Here is a 20,232-nt window from a genome sequence, read left to right on the forward strand (position 1 = left end):
CCCGACCTCGATGCCTCTTGTTGGCGAGTTGCTGCGGGTTCGGCAGGGCGTCCCGAATGCCTTCCCTGTAAAAACGCCATATGTATATGGTAGGTGAAGTGTCTAAAAAGGGATCCTAGTTTTTGGAGTTGGGATTTTTGGTTTTTCTTACGTGCGATGCAGGAAGCAGTCTGGGATAGTCGGCTGTAATGGCCACCATGGCATCATCGCAGCTTAACTGATAGAATTGTCGGTCTATCAGCTCCACGAATATAACCGGATCTTCTTCGAGTCCGGAGTCGAGGGCCTGGTCAGGGTCCTCTGGTTGTGGAGAGGGGCTACTGACCTCCTTTATGGCTTTTCGCAGTTCCTGTCGCAAAGTGGCAAGGTGAATACTTACGACAAAGAATGCGGGAAGAATGGGAGTAAGGAGATATAACTTACTCAGCTTGGAGGATTGTACATGGAGAATCCATCCTGTTGGGGATATCACTACTGGGTGTAAACCGGCCTATCTGGGCCGGGTTAACTTCGTCAGTAGTTAAGTATGTTAAAGCCCAAGAAGGAAAATGAGGGCTCAAGGCCCATAGTCAGTTCAAGGCCTGTAGCCATAAACCAGCGTTGGTATTTAACTTGTATTGTAAGTTAGGAATAAGTAGAGACCAAACCGGACACATCTATGAGCCGGTATTGGGGCTCTGTGAACCGACGGGCGTCACCCGTGTATATAAGGGACGACCCGGCGGCGGTTCAAGGACAACAGACAACAACTCGAGACTTAGGCGAAGCTTGTTTGCTCCCTAGTAATCGAAACCCCATCAATTCCATCACAACTAGACGTAGGCTTTTACCTTCATCGAAGGGGCCGAACTAGTATAAACTCTCTTGCGTCCCTGTGTCCGCTTTAACCCCTTCAAGCTAACCCGTCGCGATGGCTCCATGACTAAGTCCTTTCTCTAGGACATCTGCCGTGAAAAAACCATGATAGTTGGCGCCCACCGTGGGGCTATTGCACGATGGTTTCAAGTTCTTGGAGGGCCACTTTGAAGGACTCGAGGGCTACGTTGTGGGCCGGATAACTAAGAGTCGTCGCGGCAAGCTCTAGATCGATGATGCAGGCTGGGGCCCCGAGGCCGGCTCAGTTGAGTACGGGTACCGGGTACCCTTTGGTGGCATACACGTTTTCATCGGCAGGATCGGTGAACCGGGCCCTGAGCCGGACATCTGCACCGACCGTGTCGAAACGGCTCAGCATGCACGATCCGCCCGGGTTAAACCGGCCGTGAAGCGTGCCTTCGTGGGAGTCATCCATGGAGGAAGTTATGAGTATGGATCGGAATCCCGCGGCGAGAACGTCGTTTATTCCGGCGACGAGTCATCAACCGGAGAAACCGAATCTCTATATCAGCTACAAGATGGCCGGATTGGGGGCTGTTCCGATGGCCACAGTATTCCGGACCCCTCTGATCAACCCAATCGAGTAGGAATATTCATGGCCGGCACACAAGCAGTGCTTCATTCTTCGACCGCTGCGCCAATAACCTCCGGTTCAGTAGCGGCGACAGCTGCCGGGGCAGGAAGCTCTGCACGCCCGCCGGCTCAAGTTCTATCAGATCTATTTGATGCATTGGCTGCGCTTATGGCAGAGGCTAATCTGGTGGATCAGGAAGTCCACAACATGGAGATTGCAAAGGTGAAGGAACAGATCACCCAGGCCAAGGAGGACCTGGCAGCTGAGAATGCCAGGATGACCACAGAGCGGGCCGCTTTAGACGCACAAGCCTACAGGCTCATGTTGGACCAGAACAGGTTGCATGAAGTCATGAAGAGGAAGTACCGATCCCGTTTGCCTTCGGTTTTCGAGGCCAGAGACCTTTTAAACATCCCCGGAGCAGGAACCAGTAATCCGCTAGAGGGAAACCAGCCAGAAGCTCCGGGGACCGGTGCGCCGGTTCAGCCCCGTCTGATGAATCCGCCTCGTCAAAACACTGTCATACCTCAGGCTGTTTCAACACCACCGGGTCACTACTCCAACCCAATGGACAATCTCGTTGCCACTGCTGCACGGCTGGAGGCCATTCCAATTGAAGGTGACTCGCCGCAGGCGGTAGAGACACGACGGGTCAAGGAGCTTCTTAGGACAGCTTTGGTCCAACAGGAAGCGTACTCGTACAGACGCGACCGGATCCACTCGACCCCTCGTCCAAGCCGGAGCTATAGCAGGCGTATGGATGAACCAGCAGTATCAAGTAATGAATGACGTGGAGCACCCCATGGCAACAACCAAGCGGGTGGTGCTGATGACGCTCAGGAAGTGGTGGACCGGGCCCGAGCGCGCAGGGAGGCCGAGTTAGCCGCACAGTATCAGGCTCGGCAGCTTACGCCGGTTCGTCCAACTATTTCGGTTGAACCCGGTGTTACTTCTAGCTCTTTGGGGGTGCCTTGCCTTGTCCCCGCTTTACGCAATGTGCGCCTGCCCAAGGTTTCAAGGGCCCGCGCAAGGTACCAAATTACACGGCAGATCAACCCCCAGAGACATGGGTGGAGAGCTATGAGATGGCCATGGAGATGCTTGATGTGGATGATGCGGCATGTGCGAAGCACTTCACCATGATGCTTGAAGGAACGGCCCGCGCTTGGTTAAAAAGCTTACCGGCCAATTCTATCAGTTCATGGGCCCAATTACGAGCCCGGTTTATCAGTAATTTCAAGGATACATGTAAGCAGCCCATGTCGATAGTAGACTTAGCTGCCTGTGTCCAGGAGGAAGGAGAATCAATGACTCATTGGGTGCGCCGGGTCTCACAAGTGTTGCATTCATCAGACCACATCAACGCTGACACCGCAGTCTTAACCCTAGAAGGCAACTGCCGGTTTGGGCCCCTAAAGCTGAAGTTGGGACGGATGAAGCGCCATTGCACTGACATGGGGACCCTCATGGCTGCTTTGGTAAAGTATGCTGATTCTGATAGTACCAAGGATCCCGAATCTGATGATGACAAGGTAGGGAAGGGAAAGAGGAACAGCAACTTCAAAGGTCAGCAGCATCACTTGGTAGGCAATGGTTGTGGAGGCAAGCGTAAAGCGGATGGTAACATGGACTTTGTGGCTAATACCAACGCGCAGGACAAGGGCCAGCGACGCAAGGGTAAACCGCCAAATCGCAGTGGGGCACCCAACCCTAACCCGGACCGCCTAAATTATCTACTGAGCCAGCCCTGTCCAAGACATGGGACGAAGGAGGTGCCAGCAAACCACCTTTGGAAGGATTGCTTCATTATGCAGGAGTTCAAGAATTCTAATGCTTTCCGGTATGATCATGGCTCCGGCGGTGGCTCAGGATCCGGGCCGGGTTACGGTGGAGGAAATTCCGGTTCAGGATTTAATGGTAATCCGGGCAGACATAACAATCAAAATAATCAGAACAACCAGGGTGGTTACAACCAATAGCAGCAACACTCAGGTTACCAGAGCAACCCAAAGCAGTTGAATAGTGGGCAGTACCATGTCTTCACCACTAGCTTGGACAAGCGAGACCGGAAGGTTCAGAGGCGGGCAGTCAACTCTGTTGAACCGGTCGTGCCCCGTTATCTACGCTGGTCTGAACAGCCAATCATATGGAGCAGAGAGGATCACCCTCCCCAGGTTGATAATCCGGGTCAGTTGGCTCTAGTGGTGGCGCCTCAGGTGGGAGGTTACAAGTTCACCAAAGTGCTCATGGATGGAGGGAGCAGCATTAATATCTTGTACTATGAGACCTTCCGTCGTATGGGACTAACAGATAAAAATCTCAAACCGTCTAATACGGTGTTCCACGGAGTGGTACCTGGCAAGTCAGCATATCCTATTGGTAAGATAGCTCTGGAAGTGGCCTTTGGAGATGATCATGATTCCAGGTCGGAAACATTGGCGTTTGAAGTAGTGAAAATCCAAAGTCCATATCACGCCCTGTTTGGGCGACCGGCCTACGCCAAGTTTATGGCACGGCCCTGTTATGTGTATTTGTAGCTCAAGATGCCAGGTCACAAGGGGACAATAACGGTTCACGGAAGCCGTAAAATCGCTTTGGAATGCGAGGAAGGAGATGCGGCCTACGCAGAGTCGGTTTGTGCCACCGAGGAGCTGAAGTATTATAAGGACAATGTTGATCCGGCGGACATGACTCCATTAAAGAAGCCAACTACGAAGCATGATCCAGCCCTGAAGTTCAAATCAGCAGCAGAAACTAAGCTTGTTGACTTCGTACCTGGCGATTCGTCCAAGCAATTCAGCATCAGTGCCAACTTGGATCCGAAATAGGAAAGCGCACTCATCGAGTTCATCCGTGAGAATCGGGACATTTTTGCATGGAAGCCCTCTGACATGCCAGGTGTACCGAGGCAACTCGCTGAGCACACCCTTAATGTGGATCCTAAATACAAACCGGTGAAACAGTTCCTCCGCCGGTTTAACGAAGAAAGATGCAAGGCGATTGGAGAAGAGGTAGCCAGGCTCTTAGCAGCTGGCTTTATTGTTGAAGTTTTTCACCCTGAGTGGCTTGCCAATCTGGTGCTGGTCCTTAAGAAAAACGGCACCTGGCGCATGTGTGTGGATTATACAGATCTTAATAAGGCTTGTCCAGCAGATCCTTTTGCCCTCCCTCGTATTGATCAAATTATTGATGCTACGGCGGGTTGCGAGCGTTTAAGTTTTTTGGATGCATATTCTGGCTATCATCAGATCAAAATGGCAGTTAAGGACCAGGAGAAGACGGCATTCATAACTCCCTTTGGAGCCTTCTGCTATGTGTCTATGCCCTTTGGGCTCAAGAGTGCCCAGGCAACTTATCAACGGTGTGTACAAAATTGTCTTCACAAGCAAATTGGCCGTAATGTACATGCTTACGTGGATGATATCATGGTTAAATCCAGGGAGAAGGAGACTTTGGTTGACGACTTGAAGGAAACCTTTGATAACCTGAGGACGTACAAGATGATGCTTAATCTGGCCAAGTGTGTCTTTGGTGTACCGGCAGGCAAGTTATGGGGTTTTCTGGTGTCCAACAGGGGAATTGAGGCTAATCCGGAGAAGATCACAACCACCACCTCCCTGGCTAAACCGAAGTGCATTAATGATGTTCAACGCCTGGCAGTCCTGATTGCCGCGTTAAGCCGGTTTATCAGCCGCCTTGGTGATAAGGCAATCCCTTTGTATCAGATGTTGAAGAAGACGGATCAATTCTTCTGTAGTTCCGCTACTGATGAAGCATTTGAGGACTTAAAGCGGCAATTGGTCAATCCGCCTGTGCTTGCCGCTCCCATTGACAAGGAGCCGTTACTGCTATATGTTGTTGCTAATGCTCGTGCGGTCAGCGTGGCTATTGTGGTGGAGCGAAAGGAGGCAGGTAAGGAGCATCCGGTTCAACGTCCGGTCTATTATATCAGCGAGGTACTCATTGAGTCCAAGCAAAGGTATGCACATTGGCAGAAGACGGTGTACGGAGTTTTTATGGCAAGCCGGAAGCTTAAGCAATACTTCCAAGGGCACCCAATTACGGTGGTCAATTCTGCTCCTTTGGGGGATATCATCCAGAACCGGGAAGCGACTGGCTGGATTGCCAAGTGGGCTATAGAGCTTGGGCCGCACGGATTGAAGTATGTGCCTCGGACGGCGGTTAAGTCTCAAGCACTTGTTGATTTCAGCAATGATTGGACGGAACTGCAAGCACCTGAAGAAAAGCCGGATCACACATATTGGACCATCCATTTTGACGGATCCAGGCAATTGGAAGGCTCGGGGGCTGGAGTCGTATTAACTTCCCCACGAGGTGATAAGTTTTGTTACGTTCTCCGCTTAATGTTCCCTTGTACTAACAATGCAGCTGAGTATGAAGCCTTGCTCCATGGTCTCCGGATGGCTAAGGAGATGAATCTAAGTCGAGTTAAGTGCTTCAGTGACTCGGACCTCGTGGCTCAACAAGTATCTGGCACTTGGGATTCCAAGGACCCACTCATGGCAGCGTATCATCGTGAGGTGGATATTGTTGCAGGTCACTTTAAAGGCTATCAGGTGGACCACGTGGACTGACGGAAGAATGAAGCGGCAGACGCTTTAAGCCGGCTGGGCTCTCAGCGCAAACCGGTCCCGCCCAATGTTTTTCTGGATGTGCTGCACAACCCGTCGGTCAAGCTCCCTGGTGAAGCGGATTTGGCTATTCCTGATCCAGAGGCTCAATTGGTGGTAGCTCTTCATGTCATTCCGGATTGGACGCTTCCTTACCTGGCGTACATGAACCGGGGCGAGTTACCAGAGGATGAGACTCTGGCCCGACAGATAATCCGGCGGTCCAAGTCCATGACTATTGTCAATGGCGAGTTGCATCATTGCAGTGTATCAGGGGCGTTTCAACGCTGTGTGTCTCCTGAAGAAGGCTGCGAAATTTTGCGTGAGATCCACGAAGGAGATTGTGGTCACCACGCCAGTTCAAAATCTTTGGTAGCGAAAGCGTTTCGCCATGGCTTCTATTGGTTAACTGCTCATGCTGATGCGGAGGATCTGGTCAGACGATGTGACGGTTGCCAAAAGTTTTCAAGACGTGCTCATGTGTCGGCTCAAGAATTGAGAATGATTCCAATTACTTGGCCGTTTGCGACTTGGGGGCTGGGTATGGTTGGGCCTTTCAAAAGGTCCAAAGATAAGAAGACCCACCTCCTGGTGGCGGTTGACAAGTTTGCAAAGTGGGTGGAAGCAGAACCTGTTAGCAAGTGTGATGCGGCCACGGCGGTTCAGTTCATCAAAAAAGTGATTTTCCGGTTTGGCTTTCCACACAGTATCATCACAGATAATGGTACCAATTTGTCCAAGGGTGCCATGAAGGAGTTCTGCGAACGGGAGCACATCCGGCTTGACATTTCATCAGTGGCACACCCACAGTCCAATGGTCAAGCAGAAAGGGCTAATCAAGAGATCTTGAGAGGAATCAAGCCCCGGCTTATGGTTCCTTTGTAGAGAACGTCGGGTTGTTGGGTAGAAGAGTTACCATCTGTGTTATGGAGCATCAATACTACACCCAACAGATCAACAGGATACACGCCGTTCTTCATGGTCTACGGAGCGGAGGCGGTTCTCCCAAGTGATATTCGTCATGACTCCCCTCGTGTGGCGGCTTATGTTGAAGCGGACAATGAGACAGCACGGCAAGACGCTTTGGACCTGTTGGATGAAGAACGTGACATAGCAGCCGCCCGCTCGGCGATTTACCAACAGGATCTTCGTCGTTATCACAGTCGCCGAGTCAGAACCAGAGCCTTTTAGGAAGGAGATTTGGTGCTTCGGCTCATCCAAGACTAGACTGATATGCATAAACTGTCCCCACCTTGGGAGGGACCTTTCGTGGTCAGCAAGAATCTGCACAACGGGTCATACTATCTGATCGATATTCGAGAGCATAAAGACTCACGTACATCAGAGGAAGAGACCAACAGGCCGTGGAACATAGCTCATCTTCGGCCTTACTATACCTGAGCCATTGGCTCTACTTATGTACATATTACGATGATGTATATATTATGATTAAATATAATAAACCGGAACCTCAGCTAAAGCGGGGTATCTGTTCTTTTACATCATGTGTGGTTACACAGAGTTGTTCTAAAGAGGCCTCCGGTTTACCCCTTGAGTTAGCTTTTCAAAAGCATCATGTTATATCACTTGGGGGCTTGGTCGTGTCCGAACCAATGCAACACCTCTTGATAGGCGAGAGCCACCAGATCACTTGGGGACTTGGTCACGTCTGAACCAGTCACGCCTCTTGATCGACCTAAGGCCACAGAATCACTTGGGGGCTTGGTTGAACCCGAACCATTGCCACGCCTCTTGATCAGCATAAATGCCACGGTTTCATTTTGGGAACCTGGCTGACTTGAACCATAGCTACACCTATCGGGAGCTTGGTCGTGTCCGACCATGGTAACGCCATCTGATCGGCTCAAATAAGCCTCTTTTTGCAAACGGTTTTATCATTGCCTTTGCTTCACAATTTTCTTTGATAGATATTTCTTTCTTTTTGTTGCGTTTTTTAAACCGACAAAATTTTAAACCGGTTCACACTGTCAATTGATGGAACACGGTCCATTTTTAATCCGGAGGGAAGCAGGCCGGTTCGAGCACAGACGTGTTCCGGTTCATTCAGCATTTCATTCACAGCCTCTGTGATTTCTTCGTCGGTGAGCTGGATGTTAGCATGTCGTAGTGGGTCGTCAACACTGCCAGTATACTCGCACATTAAACCGGAGCGCTGACTAAGGGGCAGTATGCTCCACGATATCCAACAGCGAGCAAGATCAACTCCTGTTAAACCATAGGCCATGAAGGCTCTGAGCTTGGACAGTTGAGGAGCGTATTTGCTTCTCTCCTTGGCAGTCAACCTTTGCGGAAAGGGGTGTGTATTGCTAAGCCGCTCTGGGCGAAAGCTAGACAAAGGATTTTCACCAGCAGGGGAGGTGTCTTTGCAATAGAACCATGTTTGATTCCACTCTTTGGGGTGGCTGTGCAGTTTGGCGTGAGGGTATGTGACCTCTTTTCTTTTCTGAATCGCCACACCACCCAATTCCGTATTGGAATCGTCAGAAAACTCAGTACGGCGGTTTAGATGGAAACAATCTCTGAACAATTCCACTGTGGGCTCCTCTTGAAAGAACACCTCATAGAGCACTTGGAAGTGACACATGTTTGTAACAGAGTTGGGGCCAGTGTCTTGTGGATGGAGTTGAAAATCGGCTAAAACGTCCCGGTAAAATTTAGAACCGGGCGGCTTAAAGCCCCGGGCTAAGTGATCTACGAAAACGATGACCTCTCCTTGTTGAGGTGTGGGAGGACATTCTTTGCCAGGGGCTCTCCAATGGATGGTGTTTTTGCTGCCTAAAGCACCGATCAGGACTAAATTATTCAGTTGAGTCTCTGTGACGCGAGAAGGAACCCAGTTGCACTCATATACTTGCTTGGCCATGATGAAATCTACAAGATAGGTGATTCCGGTTCAAGAATGAATTGATTAAAGTGCACTGGTATGTACAATGTTAAACCGGAGACAGTTCTATCTAAACCGGAGTTTTATGAAGCAACAACATCCGGCGGTTCAACAAGGGGACTAATGGTATATACCGGTTTGGCAATTTTTCTACAAAGTTAAACCGCCGGACCTAAGCATTGAAACAGTTGAGATTGCGGATGGATAAGTGTACAGAAACAGATTTCACAAGATTTCTCTACAGCGACGGATCTGAAGCAAGTTCAGAAAACAAGGAAAATATTAAAGGTTCAAAAATGAACAGTACCGAATCAATGGGCAGAGATACAGGTAGATATATGGTCTTGAAGCATATAAGTAAAGGCGGATGCTAAGAACTACCGCTACACAGAGCAAAGGTTCACAGGTTCATCTAAGATCTATCATATGAGTACGAAGCAGACGATGAACACTGAAGAACTTGGAAACCCTAGAACGGATCTACGGGGGAAAAGGTGAAGAACTCACCGGAGCCGAGGAAGAAACAAAAGGTCACCGCGATGCTCTGGTACAATCAGGGTGATGCAGCGGCCAAGGTTGGAGCAGAGGTCATCGACGGCGGCGGAGCTCCAAAGCTGGACGACGCGGGGAAGACGAAGCAGAAGGGCACGAAGGGGAAAAATAAATGACCCTTCGGTCCTATTTATAAGGCAAGGGACAGGTGTTAGGCGCGAAAATCAAGGGACCGTGGGTTTGGAAACGAAGCTGTCGCCTTAATTGTCGCTGACCTATTAAACAAAAAAGGGGGGTATCATGGTTAAGGTTCTTTATAACAGGTGACGTCACGCCGGTTTACAGCGACCAGAGAAGATGACATCACGGCGGTTCAACAAACTACAAGAAGATATTGAGGATGAAGATTTTTGCTAAAGGATTGACATGAACCTGTTCAAATCAATCTGGGGCCTAATGTTGGGGATATCACTACTGGGCGTAAACCGGCCTATCTGGGCCGGGTTAACTTCGTTAGTAGTTAAGTATGTTAAAGCCTAAGAAGGCAGATGAGGGCTCAAGGCCCATAGTCGGTTCAAGGCCTGTAGCCGTAAACCGGCGTTGGTATTTAACTTGTATTGTAAGTTAGGAATAAGTAGAGACCAAACCGGACACATCTATGAGCCGGTATTGGGGCTCTGTGAACCGTCGGGCGTCACCCGTATATATAAGGGGACGACCCGGCGGCGGTTCAAGGACAACAGACAACAACTCGAGACTTAGGCGAAGCTTGTTTGCTCCCTAGTCATCGAAACCCCATCAATTCCATCACAACTAGACGTAGGCTTTTACCTTCATCGAAGGGGCCGAACTAGTATAAACTCTCTTGCGTCTCTGTGTCCGCTTTAACCCCTTCAAGCTAACCCGTCGCGATAGCTCCACGACTAAGTCCTTTCTCTAGGACATCTGCCGTGAAAAAACCACGACACATCCCGTGGCTTGATGCGGATGAACTCCTCTTCCTCATCCTTGAACAATTCAGACAGAATTTTTGCTAAAGCGGAAGCATTGTCCAGACCCTTACGCCCGCAACGGGTGGCATCATCCGCCCCGTTAAAACACCACAAGGGGTGCCCACGATATAGAAGTGGTTGCACTCCCTGCATTATGCAAATCGACATAACTTCGATTACTGTCAATCCTGATTGTGCCAGTGCTTTAATCCGGTTCATCAGGTAAAGGACTTCTCCATTGTCTTCCTCTTGGGGGCTCCATGGGCACCAACTTCGGCATTTCTTCATAGGAGCATTGCTGAATTCAGGAAGACCCTGCGACAGGGTTTGGAAGGGGAACGTCCTCCATATAAAACCATTCCGAAGGCCAGTCTTCGGACGACTTCTTCCGGGTACCGGACAGGTATCCGGTTCTGGCGATGCGCCATATTTCGGCTCCACCCACTTGATAAAGTGACCCCCTCTATGTGCGAGGGATGAGGCAAAATAGCCTTTTCCACAGCTCGAAGTGAGCCTCGCAGCCCAGGAACAACTCGCATAGAGCAACATAGCCGGCGATGTGTAGAATGGAGGCAGGGGTGAAATTGTGTAATTGGAGGCCGTAGAACTCCAGGAGCCCGCGGAGGAACGGATGAATTGGAAATCCGAGTCCCCTTAATAAATAAGGAACAAGGAAGACCCGCTCCCCCATAGAGGGACTGCGAAAGCTCTCCACTAGCTCCCCGCCATTGCCCGGCTCGAACGGGCACCATGTATGCTGGAGGGAGAAATCCCTTAGTCTGTAGTTCGATTAATCGACTGTGTGGGACTGAACACCTCTCCCAATTACCGGGCTTAGGGCTACAGGGGCGGGAGGAGGAGCTGCGGAGGTCGGCCATGCTGGAATGGATCATTCCGAAGTGCGCTCTGATGCATTCTCGCCGGGGGAGGATGGTATGGATCAGATATGAGAATCCCCATCCTTTTAATAGACAATTTATTTATCTGGCTAGTGGGGCGAATGTAAAAACGCCCTGGCGCCTCATATTCATTCGACGCGTTGGAGATAGCCCTTATTGGGCATGGAAGCCAAGAGGTCCAAACATTTATGGGACCGGACACTTCTTTACAAACGTTCGAAATATGGAGAAGAACCCGCCCTGCAATGCCGAAGACAACACTGCGCGCCGGACTCATCGTCAATGAAGCCTGGTTCAGGGGCTACTGAGGGAGTCCTGGATTAGGGGGTATCCGGACAGCCAGATTATATCCTTTGGCCATTGTTGGACTATGAAGATACAAGATTGAAGACTTCGTCTCGTGTCCGGATGGGACTCTACTTGGCGTGGAAGGCAAGCTAGGCGATACGGATATGTATATCTCCTCCTTTGTAACCGACCTTATGTAACCCTAGCCCCCTCCGGTGTCTATATAAACCAGAGGGTTTTAGTCTGTAGGACAACAGACAATCATACCATAGGCTAGCTTCTAGGGTTTAGCCTCTCCGATCTCGTGGTAGATCAACTCTTGTAATACTCATATCATCAAGAATAAATCAAGCGGGACGTAGGGTTTTACCTCCATCAAGAGGGCCCGAACCTGGGTAAAACATCATGTCTCCTGACTCCTGTTACCATCCGCCTTAGACGCACAGTTCGGGACCCCCTACCCGAGATCCGCCGGTTTTGACACCAACAGGAGTCCTAGAACTTAGAAGTGAAAATGCTTCCGCAGTCTGAAGAGATCAATTGCGGAATTCCATGCAACAAAACAATTATGGAGGTGTATAGCTCTACCAACTGAGATGCCATGATAGATTCCTTGATTGGAAGGAAATGAGCCACTTTTGTAAGGTTGTCAATGACAACGAAGATAGCATCATTCCCACGTTTATACTTGGGAAATCCAGTGACAAAGTCCATTTCGATATGATCAAACTGCCATTCTGGAATAGCAAGAGGTTGGAGGAGACCAGCTGGTCGTTGATGTTCTGCTTTCACCCTTCGACAGACATCACATTCATTCACGAATTGAGCAATCTCTCGCTTCATTGGAGTCCACCAGTACGACTGCTTGAGGTCATGGTACATCTTCGAACTGCCTGGATGAATGGAAAGAAGAGAATTGTGCGCTTCGTTCATTATGACCTTCCTTAGATCACCTTTAGGAACCACAATCCTGTCCTCGAAGAATAAGGTTTCATTGTCATCAATGAGATAGCACTTGTATTTGGGTAAGCCCTTGGCAATACCGTGTTTCACCTTCTTCACCATGGCATCAAGGAGTTGTGCCTCACGAATTTGATCTTCCAAAGTTGGAGTGACTTGATGGTTGGCAAGAAAACCTTGAGGAACAACTTGGAGGTTGAGCTTGCGGAAAGCTTCACAAAGATCTGGTTGGAATGGCTTGAGAATTAAGCTGTTGCAATAAGCCTTTTTGCTCAAGGCATCTACATTCACATTCGCCTTGCCTGGAGTATATTCAATAATTGGATTGTACTCTTGAATCATTTCGACCCAACGAGTTTGCCAGAGGTTGAGGTTGGGTTAAGTGAAGATATATTTGAGGCTCTTGTGATTGGTGAAAATGACCACTTGCCTTCCCAACAAGAGATGTCTCCATGTTATTAATGCATGGACAACCGCCGCCAACTCAAGATCATGAGTAGGGTAGTTCCTTTCATTTGGCTTCAATTGATGAGACGTATAGGCCACAAGTTTCTTCTCTTGCATTAACATGAGACCGAGACCTTGCAATGAGGCATCACAAAAAACCTCGAATGGCTTGGAGTCATCAGCAAGAGTTAGGACAGGAGCTGTGACGAGTTTCTCTTTGAGAGTGTTGAAAGCAACATCACACTCAGGAGTCCAGGAATACTTGACATCCTTTTGGAGGAGGTTGGAAAGAGGTTTAGCAATCTTTGAGAAATTCTCAACAAATCTTCAGCAATAGCTTGCAAGACCAAGGAAACTGCGGAGCTGCTTGACATTCTGAGGAGGTTCCCAGTTGACAATTGCGGAAACCTTCTCCAGATTAATAGCAATGCCTTTGGCAGAGATGATGTGGCCAAGGTAAAGAACTTCATCAAGCCAAAACTCACATTTGGAGAACTTCGCGTAGAATTTATACTCTCTAAGCTTATCGAGTACCAATCGCAAATGTTGGGCATGATCCTTCTTATTCTTGGAGAACACCAAGATATCATCGAGATACACCAGGACAAATTCATTGGTGTAGGGGTTGAAGATGAAGTTCATTATTCGGGAGAATGTTGGAGGGGCATTGACAAGGTCGAAAGACATGACAATATATTCATAAGAACCAAAGCTTGTTCTAAATGCTATCTTAGGGATATCTTCTTCACGAATGCGAATCTGATGATAACCGATACGGAGGTCAAGCTTGGAAAACAGCTTTGCACCTTTGAGTTGCTCGAATAGCTCATTGATGTTGGGAAATGGATTCTTATTCTTGATTTCTTCTTATTCAATGAACGGTAATCAACACGAAGTCGGTTGCTACCTCTTGAGCATGCGTTGGTTTTCCCTTGAAGGGGAAAGGGTGATGCAGCAAAGTAGCGTAAGTATTTCCCTCAATTTTTGAGAACCAAGGTATCAATCCAGTAGGATATTACACGCAAGTCCCTCGTACCTGCACAAACAAACAAGAACCTCGCAACCAACACGATAAAGGGGTTGTCAATCCCTTCACGGTCACATACGAAAGTGAGATATGATAGAGATAATAAGATGAATATTTTTGGTATTTTTGTTGTATAGATTGAAAATAAAGATTGCAAAATAAACGGCGACAGAAATATCTAGTTGGCGGGAGAATAATATAATGGAGAATAGACACGGGGGGCATAGGTTTCACTAGTGGCTTCTCTCAAGATAGCAAATTCTATGATGGGTGAACAAATTACTGTCGAGCAATTGATAGAAAAGCGCATAGTTATGAGAATATCTAGGCATGATCATATATATAGGCATCACGTCTGCGACAAGTAGACCGAAACGATTTTGCATCTACTACTATTACTCCACACATCGACCGCTATCTAGCATGCATCTAGAGTATTAAGTTCATAATAACAGAGTAACGCATTAGGCGAGATGACATGATGTGGAGGGATAAACTCAAGCAATATGATATAAACACCATATTTTTATCCTCGATGGCAACAATACAATATATGCCTTGCTGCCCCTGCTGTCACTGGGAAAGGACACCGCAAGATTGAACCCAAAGCTAAGCACTGCTCCCATTGCAAGGAAGATCAATCTAGTAGGCCAAACCAAACTGATAATTCGAAGAGACTTGCAAAGATATTAAATCATGCATAAAAGATTTCAGAGAAGAATCAAATATTGTTCATAGATAATCTTGATCATAAACCCACAATTCATCGGATCTCGACAAACACACCGCAAAAAGAATTACATCGAATAGATCAACAAGAGAATCAAGGAGAACTTTGTATTGAGATGCAAAGAGAGAGAAAAAGGCATCTAGCTAATAACTATGGACCCGAAGGTCTATGGTAAACTACTCACACATCATCGGAGAGGCTATGGTGTTGATGTAGAAGCCCTCCGTGATCGATTCCCCCTCCGACGGAGCGCCGAAAAAGGCCCCAAGATGGGATCTCACAGGTACAGAAGGTTGCGGCGATGGAAATAGGGTTTCGTGGTGCTCCTGGATGTTTTCGGGGTATATGGATATATAAGGAGGAAGAAGTAGGTCGGTGGAGCTGCGAGGGGCCCACAAGGGTGGGGGCGCGCCCTCCTGCCTCGTGGCCTCCTCTCTTCTTTCTTGGCGTCCACTCCAAGTGCCTTGGATCACGTTTGTTCCAAAAATAACTCTCCCGAGGGTTTCATTCTGTTTGGATTCCGTTTGGTATTCCTTTTCTGTGAAACACTGAAATAGGCAAAAAAACAGCAATTTGCACTGGGCCTTTGGTCAATAGGTTAGTCCCAAAAATAATATAAAAAGGTATAGTAAAGCCCATTAAACATCCAAAAAACATAATATAATAGCATGGAACAATCAAAAATTATAGATACGTTGGAGACGTATCAAGCATCCCAGAGCTTAATTCCTGCTCGTCCTCGAGTAGGTAAATGATAAAAACAGAATTTTTGATGTGGAATGCTACCTAACATAATTCTCAATGTAATTTTCTTTATTGTGGCATGAATGTTCAGATCCGAAAGATTCAAGACAAAAGTTTAATATTGACATAAAAATGATAATACTTCAAGCATACTAACAGAGCAATCATGTCTTCGCGAAATAACATGGCCAAAGAAAGTTATCCCTACAAAATCATATAGTATGGCTATGCTCTATATTCACCCTGTATGTAACTTGCCATATTTGTATTCCAACTCTTGCCATTTTCGGCGCTGAGTTATGATATTTCCTCGTTGTCGGGTTTTTGTCTCGTGTTGTTTTGTCTTTGTCATGCATCTCATATCATGTCATCATGTGCATTGCATTTTCATACGTGTTCGTCTCATGCATCCGAGCATTTCCCCGTTGTCCGATTTGCTATCCGGCGCTCCTATGTCCTCTAGTGTCCCTTTCTACCCCTTTTCGTGTGCGGGTGTTAAACGTTCCCGGATGGGACCGAGACTTGTCATGCGGCCTTGGTTTACTACCGGTAGACCGCTTGTCAAGTTTCGTGCCATTTGGACTTCGTTTGATACTCCAACGGTTAACCGAGGAACCGAAAAGACCTCATGTGTGTTGCAGCCCAACACCCCTCCATAGTGGCCCAAAACCCACCTAAACCCCTTCCATCACCTAAGTCGTTCGATCACGATCGCGTGGCCGCAAACCGTGCTCAATTTGGAGCCTCCTAGCTCCCTCTAACTATAAATTTAGACCTCCCCCAAAATTTTCGGGTCATTCCCCCCTAACCCTAGCAAATCCGCTCCTCCGCGCACCGACGTGTCCACCCGCGCCGGACACCTCCCCGCCACCGCCCGCAGCCAACCGGTGGCCGCCACGTGGCACGCCGCCACCCGCAGCCACGCCGGCCCGCTCAGCCCACCGCGAGCCCCCGAGCCCATCGCGCCTCGCCCCGCCGTCTTCGTCCGTCCGCCGTCGCCGAGGTCCGCCGCGCCGCCCGCGCGCCGGCTCGCCTCCCCTCTGCCGCGGCCGCCTCCTCACTCCGGCCGCCGCCTCCTCTCACCGGCTAACGCCGCCATCCGCGCCTTGGCTTCCGCGCGCCCCAAGTCTTCCGGCCACCTACCACCTCGCCGACGCCGCCCCACACCTCCTCCGGCCGGCCACCGCGTCCCCGCAACTCCAGCGAGCTCCATCGGCAACTCCGATGAACAGTGAACCCAGCGAGCACCTCGAAGTCCTCACTGCTACAGTGTCTGGCCCGATCCAGATCTGGATCCACCTCGGTTGACTTTTGACCTAATTTCCAGTAATTTTGTGCATTTTTCATCGCATCATAACTCATCATCCGTGGCTCCGTTTTGGGCGTGTAGCATATCAAATTGTTCGTCTCGACGAGTACTTTGTTTCATCTCATTGCATCATGTTCATTTGAGCTCATCTTGATTCCCTAAATGTTGTTGGAAGAGTGCTAATTTCTGTTAGTTTCATATTCATATCAGTATTTGGACATTTGTCATTTTTGCCATGATTAATGTGTGCCTCCTATGAACTTGAGCTCTACATGAGTTTTGAAGTATGCCGTGCCATCTTTACAGGGGTGTATGCCATGTATTTTTGTGATCTCTATGGTGACTAGCACAAGCATGCAAAGTAGCCCTCTCAATGTTGCTGATTCCAGGGACTTAGAAATATTCTAAGTCTTTGCCCTGTCAATATTTTTAGGCCATGTGTTCTTGTTGCTACCGAGTGATCTATGCCTCTTTTGAGCATGATCAGTAAGGATGTTTTGTAGATATTTTGGTTCTCTATCCATCCATGTCTTTGTTTGCAATTATGGAGCACTATAGCTTGAGTCAATCGAGCTCTACTTTTGCTATAAAATGTTCCTGGCAGAATGTTTACATGTTAAGCATTTTTGCCGAGGTTGTTGTAGTTGATCCATGCATGCTATGCTGTTGTTTCTTGCCATGTTTAGCTTCTATGCCATGTCTACTTGCTAGGTGTATGCTTAGTTTATCATGCAATGCCTTGTGGTGAGTGCATCAAGCTCATAAACATGCCTACTTAATATCTATTTTGCCATGTTCCAGTTTTCTGCCAAGTCTGAATCTGTTAACGATAATTGCTATGTTCACATGGTTGCCATTGTATTTTCTGATCCCTTTTGGCTCATGGTCAGTAAGGGACTTTTGTTGTATGCTTTGAGTAGCTTCATGCCATGCCTTTCCTTGCCATGGTATGTTCCTGTAGCATGTTGTTATCTTGCTCTAAACATTGCTTCCTGATGTTGCTTCCTGATGTTAAATTCCTGACATGCTGATAATTTCACTAAGTCTGAAACCTGTTATCTTTTGTTGTTCTGCCATGCTTGTTTGAACCTGCTATTGAGTGAATTAGCCGTAGCTCAGTGTTCATCTTTTGTCAAGAATCTTGAGTGTATCCCTGCCATGTGTTTTGTTGCTATGTTAGAGTGCAGTAGCTTGTTGTTCTTGATGCGTTTAGATGGCCTCGTGCTGTTAATCGCAGATCGGTGCCATATTTGTTTTGCTTGTCATTTCCAAACCGTGCATCCGATTCCGGTGATCTTTATATCGATTTCAACCGAAATAAACTCATCTTTCCAGTGACACTCTTGGTTTTCCAATTTGAGGCCAGGTTCAGTCATTCCTTTCCGAGACATGCATATGCATCGCATACCGCATCCCACATGTCATACCATGTTTTGCATCATGTTGCTTGTGCATTGCACGTGGTTGATTGTGTATCCCTTTGCTTGTTGTTCTTGCTTGGGTAGAGCCGGGAGACGAGTACGTGATCGCGGAGCCCGTTGAGTACGTTTACGAGGATCAAGCTAATGTCAACTCGGAGAACTTTGCAGGCAAGATGACCATACCCTCGAAATCACTTCTATCTTTGCTTGCTAGATGCTCGCTCTTTTCCTATTCCTATGCTACGATACCTACCACTTGCTTATCATGCCTCCAATATTACCTATGCTACGATACCCACCTTGTCCAAGAAAACCGTTGTTTGCCTATGTTACCGCTTTGCTCAGCCCCTCTTATAGCGTTGCTAGTTGCAGGTGAAGATTGGAGTTGTTCCTTGTTGGAACATGTTTATTTGTTGGGATATCATTATTATATCTTGTCTATTTCAATGCACCTATATACTTGGTAAAGGGTGGAAGGCTCAGCCTTATGCCTAGTGTTTTGTTCCACTCTTGCCGCCGTAGTTTCCGTCAGACCGGTGTTATGTTCCTTGATTTTGTGTTCCTTACACGGTTGGGTTATAATGGGACCCCCTTGACAGTTTGCCTTGAATAAAACTCCTCCAGCAAGTCCCAACCTTGGTTTTACCATTCTCCACCTAGTCTCTTTTTCCCTTGGGTTTCCAGAGCCCGAGGGTCATCTTTATTTAAACCCCCGGGCCAGTGCTCCTTTGAGTGTTGGTCCAAACTAGAGCCCCTTGCAGCGCCACCTCGGGGAAACTCGAGGGCTGGTTTTAGTTGTATGGATTGCTTATCTAATGTGCCTTGAGAACGAGATATGTGCAGATCCTATCGGGATTTGTCGGCACATTCAGGTGGCTTTGCTGGTTTAGTTTTACCATTGTCGAGATGTCTTGTAACCGGGATTCCGAGTCTGATCGGATTGTCTTGGGAGAAGGAATTTCCTTCGTTGACCGTGAGAGCTTGTGATGGGCTAAGTTGGGACACCCCTGCAGGGATTTGATCTTTCGAAAGCCGTGCCCGTGGTTATTGGCAGATGGGAATTTGTTTACGTCCGGTTGTAGATAACCTGAAGCTAAACTTAATTAAAATGAATCAACAGAGTGTGTGGCTATGATGGTCTCTTTTCGGCGGAGTCCGGGAATAGAACACGGTCTCGTGTTATGCTTGAACATAGGTTGTTCTAGGATCACTTCTTGATCATAGTTCATCGACCATGCCTTTGCCTTCTCTTCTCGCTCTCACTTGCGTATGTTAGCCACCATATATGCTAGTCGCTTGCTGCAGCTCCACCTCAAACCTTTTACCCTCCCTATAAGGTTAAATAGTCTTGATCGCGAGGGTGTGAGATTGTTGAGTCCCTGTGACTCACATATTACTTCCAAACCAGATGCAAGGACCGATGATACCGCTCTAGGAGATTCGACTAAGCTCAAGTGGGAGTTCGATGAGGACTCAGGACGATACTACATTTCCTTTCCAGACGATCAGTAGTGGTGCCCAGTTGGGGCGATCAGGGACTTTGTCGCATTTGGGGTTGTTCTTTATTTTGGTTCCGTAGTCGGGCCTTGATTGTATCTGGATGAATGTAATGATATTTATGCTATTGTGTGACGTGGCGAGTGTAAGCCAACTATGTATCTCTTTCCCTTATTTATTACATGGGTTGTGTGAAGATTACCTCACTTGCGACATTGCTTACAATGCAGTTATGCCTCTAAGTCGTGCTTCAACACGTGGGAGATATAGCCGCATCGTGGGCGTGACATGCACAACCCCGATGACAAGCCAAGCAATTGTTTCATACTTTTGATGTTCTCAAACTTTTTCAATCTTCACGAAATATATGAGCGTGAGCCATGGACATAGCACTATATGTCGAATAGAATGGTGGTTGTGGAGAAGACAAAAAGGAGAAG

The sequence above is a fragment of the Triticum urartu genome, chromosome 6 (genome assembly GCF_003073215.2).
Source record: "Triticum urartu cultivar G1812 chromosome 6, Tu2.1, whole genome shotgun sequence".
Classification (NCBI taxonomy): Eukaryota; Viridiplantae; Streptophyta; class Magnoliopsida; order Poales; family Poaceae; genus Triticum; species Triticum urartu.